The sequence below is a fragment of the Brachyhypopomus gauderio genome, unplaced genomic scaffold (genome assembly GCF_052324685.1).
Source record: "Brachyhypopomus gauderio isolate BG-103 unplaced genomic scaffold, BGAUD_0.2 sc109, whole genome shotgun sequence".
In the NCBI taxonomy this organism is placed as follows: Eukaryota; Metazoa; Chordata; class Actinopteri; order Gymnotiformes; family Hypopomidae; genus Brachyhypopomus; species Brachyhypopomus gauderio.
In genome coordinates this window covers 573,738-580,000 of record NW_027506930.1, presented here as the reverse complement: position 1 = coordinate 580,000, position 6,263 = coordinate 573,738, and the positions used below count along the sequence as shown (strand labels likewise).

The 6,263-nt window shown below is 43.5% G+C and overlaps 1 non-coding gene across 1 annotated transcript in view; it reads right to left on the bottom strand.

Moving 5' to 3' along the window:
* Positions 1 to 80, bottom strand: part of LOC143497385 (5.8S ribosomal RNA) — a 154-nt gene extending 74 nt beyond the window's left edge. Inside the window, exon 1 of the ribosomal RNA XR_013125870.1 lies at positions 1 to 80. This exon is cut by the window's left edge and continues 74 nt beyond it. This is a non-coding gene — a ribosomal RNA (5.8S ribosomal RNA).
* Between the last annotated feature and the right edge of the window lie 6,183 nt (positions 81 to 6,263).

Here is a 6,263-nt window from a genome sequence, read left to right as displayed (position 1 = left end):
GTCCTGCAATTCACATTAGTTCTCGCAGCTGGCTGCGTTCTTCATCGACGCACGAGCCGAGTGATCCACCGCTAAGAGTTGTACTCTTGGTTTTTTCGTGAGAGGCACCAAACATGATAAATGGTTTTTACCATTTTTCAAGTGACGGGCGCCCCGCCGTAGTGCCTGACCCGAGGGACAGGCACCCGAGCACGGGGTCTTTAAACCCGCAGCCCTCTGCGGGCCCCCTCCACACTCGGCACCCGCCCTGTCCGTCTCGGAGGACTGGGTGAGCACGCGTAGCAACGGGGTGTTGGAAAGGGGTGTGTGAATACTGAAGGACCCAGAGGCCTACCTCGTCACCGCCCGCCATGCTCCCAGGAAGGGAGGAGCACTCGTAGCGCTGCCCGAGGTGAGCTTGGGAGCTACAGCACACAGTGAACCCCTCTCCTCACCCGCCGCCCGCCATGTCCACCCCTCCCTGCGGAGAGGAGCACGCGTAGCACCGGGGTGTGGAGGGTGTGAAGACTAAAGCCACCAGGGGGACCACCCAGTCAGCGTCCGCCATGTCTCCAGTACAGGAGAGCACTCGTAGCGCTGCCTGAGGCGGGGTTGATGAGCTAGAGTACACACGTGGCCCTCCCCATCACCGCCCGCCATGCCTCCGGTAAGGGAGAGCACTCGTAGCGCTGTATGGGGTTGGTTCGAAGACTAGTAGGTACCCGTCACCCGACGAAAAATGGAAGGCAACGGCCACACACGCGCAACCGCTTTGACGACGTCTGAGCCCAGGAAGACAAAGGTGGCGTGAGCCTCCTGCGAACCTCCCAACGCGAGTCTGGTCCTTTACGGGCACAGTCCCGATTTATAGCAACAGACGTAGGGTGCGTGGTGGTGCCGTGAGCCTGAGGTCACCGAATGTGGAAAACCCCACGCACGCCGACAGAGAGAGAGGGCCTCGCGGCCCAGACTCACGCCATTGTGCGTGTGGAAACCGGCCGTAACCGTGTTTTTTAGCGCTTCGCACGAGCCAGAGAGTACCGAGGAGGTGCGCTCGAGATGGGGGGCTGTTTGGAGAGAACAGACCAGCTTGCGCCATCGCTGTTCAGGCGTTAAACATATGATGATCTCCAGTCCGGTACCGAAGCGCACAACCCTTTCCCCAGAGGCCCGAGGAGACGCACAGAGGCTGGGAGGAGGCGCGCCGGGCGGCGCTACCCGTTAATGATCCTTCCGCAGGTTCACCTACGGAAACCTTGTTACGACTTTTACTTCCTCTAGGTCAAATACCTGAAACCAAGTTTTTTTTTTTTTTTACCAGACAGCTAGTGTATCCGAAATCACATTCTGTGGACAGATGACAAACTCGGATTTGAAATATAAATTGTAGAGGCAACTGCGCATTGACATTGTACATTTTATCCTTGCCTCAAAAGACCTAAAGTTTACCCTATGTTCATGTCTTCTCTGGTAGCTCAACGTGTTGAGCCACATGCTCCCTTTTAGAAACGAAGTGCTGGAGCTACATGGGTTCAAATCCCACTTCCACCTTTTTTTCCCAGCAAGATATCTCTTAGTCAAATACCTGAAACCAAGTAATTTTTTTTACCAGACAGCTAGTGTATCTGAAATCACATTCTGTGGACAGATGACAAACTCGGATTTGAAATATAAATTGTAGAGGCAACTGCGCATTGACATTGTACATTTTATCCTTGCCTCAAAAGACCTAAAGTTTACCTAACATTCATGTCTTCTCTGGTAGCTCAACGTGTTGAGCCACATGCTCCCAATTAGAAGCAAAGTGCAGGAGCTACATGGGTTCAAATCGCACTTCCACCTTTTTTTCCCAGCAAGATATCTCTTAGTCAAATACCTGAAACCAAGTTTTTTTTTTTTAAACCAGACAGCTAGTGTATCCGAAATCACATTCTGTGGACAGATGACAAACTCGGATTTGAAATATAAATTGTAGAGGCAACTGCGCATTGACATTGTACATTTTATCCTTGCCTCAAAAGACCTAAAGTTTACCTAACATTCATGTCTTCTCTGGTACCTCAACGTGTTGAGCCACATGCTCCCAATTAGAAGCAAAGTGCAGGAGCTACATGGGTTCAAATCCCACTTCCACCTTTTTTTCGCAGCAAGATATCTCTTAGTCAAATACCTGAAACCAAGTTTTTTTTTTACCAGACAGCTAGTGTATCCGAAATCACATTCTGTGGACAGATGACAAACTCGGATTTGAAATATAAATTGTAGAGGCAACTGCGCATTGACATTGTACATTTTATCCTTGCCTCAAAAGACCTAAAGTTTACCTCACATTCATGTCTTCTCTGGTAGCTCAACGTGTTGAGCCACATGCTCACAATTAGAAGCAAAGTGCAGGAGCTACATGGGTTCAAATCCCACTTCCACCTTTTTTTTCCCAGCAAGATATCTCTTAGTCAAATACCTGAAACCAAGAAATTTTTTTTTACCAGACAGCTAGTGAATCCGAAATCACATTCTGTGGACAGATGACAAACTCGGCTTTGAAATATAAATTGTAGAGGCAACTGCGCATTGACATTGTACATTTTATCCTTGCCTCAAAAGACCTAAAGTTTACCTCACATTCATGTCTTCTCTGGTAGCTCAACATGTTGAGCCACATGCTCCCAATTAGAAGCAAAGTGCAGGAGCTACATGGGTTCAAATCCCACTTCCACCTTTTTTTCCCAGCAAGATATCTCTTAGTCAAATACCTGAAACCAAGTAATTTTTTTTTTACCAGACAGCTAGTGTATCTGAAATCACATTCTGTGGACAGATGACAAACTCGGATTTGAAATATAAATTGTAGAGGCAACTGCGCATTGACATTGTACATTTTATCCTTGCCTCAAAAGACCTAAAGTTTACCTCACATTCATGTCTTCTCTGGTAGCTCAACGTGTTGAGCCACATGCTCCCAATTAGAAGCAAAGTGCAGGAGCTACATGGGTTCAAATCCCACTTCCACCTTTTTTTCCCAGCAAGATATCTCTTAGTCAAATACCTGAAACCAAGAAATTTTTTTTTACCAGACAGCTAGTGAATCCGAAATCACATTCTGTGGACAGATGACAAACTCGGCTTTGAAATATAAATTGTAGAGGCAACTCCATATTGACATTGTACATTTTATCCTTGCCTCAAAAGACCTAAAGTTTACCTCACTTTCATGTCTTCTCTGGTAGCTCAACTTGTTGATCCACATGCTCCCAATTAGAAGCAAAGTGCAGGAGCTACATGGGTTCAAATCCCACTTCCACCTTTTTTTCCCAGCAAGATATCTCTTAGTCAAATACCTGAAACCAAGTAATTTTTTTTTACCAGACAGCTAGTGTATCTGAAATCACATTCTGTGGACAGATGACAAACTCGGATTTGAAATATAAATTGTAGAGGCAACTGCGCATTGACATTGTACATTTTATCCTTGCCTCAAAAGACCTAAAGTTTACCTAACATTCATGTCTTCTCTGGTAGCTCATTGTGTTGAGCCACATGCTCCCAATTAGAAGCAAAGTGCAGGAGCTACATGGGTTCAAATCCCACTTCCACCTTTTTTTCCCAGCAAGATATCTCTTAGTCAAATACCTGAAACCAAGTTTTTTTTTTTTTTACCAGACAGCTAGTGTATCCGAAATCACATTCTGTGGACAGATGACAAACTCGGATTTGAAATATAAATTGTAGAGGCAACTGCGCATTGACATTGTACATTTTATCCTTGCCTCAAAAGACCTAAAGTTTACCCTGTCTTCATGTCTTCTCTGGTAGCTCAACGTGTTGAGCCATATGCTCCCAATTAGAAGCAAAGTGCAGGAGCTACATGGGTTCAAATCCCACTTCCACCTTTTTTTCCCAGCAAGATATCTCTTAGTCAAATACCTGAAACCAAGTAATTTTTTTTTACCAGACAGCTAGTGAATCCGAAATCACATTCTGTGGACAGATGACAAACTCGGCTTTGAAATATAAATTGTAGAGGCAACTGCGCATTGACATTGTACATTTTATCCTTGCCTCAAAAGACCTAAAGTTTACCCTATGTTCATGTCTTCTCTGGTAGCTCAACGTGTTGAGCCACATGCTCCCAATTAGAAACGAAGTGCAGAAGCTACTTGGGTTCAAATCCCACTTCCACCTTTTTTTCCCAGCAAGATATCTCTTAGTCAAATACCTGAAACCAAGTAATTTTTTTTTTTACCAGACAGCTAATGTATCTGAAATCACATTCTGTGGACAGATGACAAACTCGGATTTGAAATATAAATTGTAGAGGGAACTGCGCATTGACATTGTACATTTTATCCTTGCCTCAAAAGACCTAAAGTTTACCCTGTCTTCATGTCTTCTCTGATAGCTCAACGTGTTGAGCCATATGCTCCCAATTAGAAGCGAAGTTCAGGAGCTACATGGGTTCGAATCCCACTTCCACCTTTTTTTCCCAGCAAGATATCTCTTAGTCAAATACCTGAAACCAAGTTTTTTTTTTTTACCAGACAGCTAGTGTATCCGAAATCACATTCTGTGGACAGATGACAAACTCGGATTTGAAATATAAATTGTAGAGGCAACTGCGCATTGACATTGTACATTTTATCCTTGCCTCAAAAGACCTAAAGTTTACCCTATGTTCATGTCTTCTCTGGTAGCTCAACGTGTTGAGCCACATGCTCCATATTAGAAACGAAGTGCAGGAGCTACATGGGTTCAAATCCCACTTCCACCTTTTTTTCCCAGCAAGATATCTCTTAGTCAAATACCTGAAACCAAGTAATTTTTTTTTACCAGACAGCTAGTGTATCTGAAATCACATTCTGTGGACAGATGACAAACTCGGATTTGAAATATAAATTGTAGAGGGAACTGCGCATTGACATTGTACATTTTATCCTTGCCTCAAAAGACCTAAAGTTTACCCTGTCTTCATGTCTTCTCTGGTAGCTCAACGTGTTGAGCCATATGCTCCCAATTAGAAGCGAAGTTCAGGAGCTACATGGGTTCGAATCCCACTTCCACCTTTTTTTCCCAGCAAGATATCTCTTAGTCAAATACCTGAAACCAAGTAATTTTTTTTTACCAGACAGCTAGTGTATCCGAAATCACATTCTGTGGACAGATGACAAACTCGGATTTGAAATATAAATTGTAGAGGCAACTGCGCATTGACATTGTACATTTTATCCTTGCCTCAAAAGACCTAAAGTTTACCCAATGCTCATGTCTTCTCTGGTAGCTCAACGTGTTGAGCCACATGCTCCCAATTAGAAGCGAAGTGCAGGAGCTACATGGGTTCAAATCCCACTTCCACCTTTTTTTCCCAGCAAGATATCTTAGTCAAATACCTGAAACCAAGTTTTTTTTTTTTACCAGACAGCTAGTGTATCCGAAATCACATTCTGTGGACAGATGACAAACTCGGATTTGAAATATAAATTGTATAGGCAACTGCGCATTGACATTGTACATTTTATCCTTGCCTCAAAAGACCTAAAGTTTACCTCACATTCATGTCTTCTCTGGTAGCTCAACGTGTTGAGCCACATGCTCCCAATTAGAAGCAAAGTGCAGGAGCTACATGGGTTCAAATCCCACTTCCACCTTTTTTTCCCAGCAAGATATCTCTTAGTCAAATACCTGAAACCAAGAAATTTTTTTTACCAGACAGCTAGTGAATCCGAAATCACATTCTGTGGACAGATGACAAACTCGGCTTTGAAATATAAATTGTAGAGGCAACTCCATATTGACATTGTACATTTTATCCTTGCCTCAAAAGACCTAAAGTTTACCTCACTTTCATGTCTTCTCTGGTAGCTCAACTTGTTGATCCACATGCTCCCAATTAGAAGCAAAGTGCAGGAGCTACATGGGTTCAAATCCCACTTCCACCTTTTTTTCCCAGCAAGATATCTCTTAGTCAAATACCTGAAACCAAGTAATTTTTTTTTACCAGACAGCTAGTGTATCTGAAATCACATTCTGTGGACAGATGACAAACTCGGATTTGAAATATAAATTGTAGAGGCAACTGCGCATTGACATTGTACATTTTATCCTTGCCTCAAAAGACCTAAAGTTTACCTAACATTCATGTCTTCTCTGGTAGCTCATTGTGTTGAGCCACATGCTCCCAATTAGAAGCAAAGTGCAGGAGCTACATGGGTTCAAATCCCACTTCCACCTTTTTTTCCCAGCAAGATATCTCTTAGTCAAATACCTGAAACCAAGTTTTTTTTTTTTTT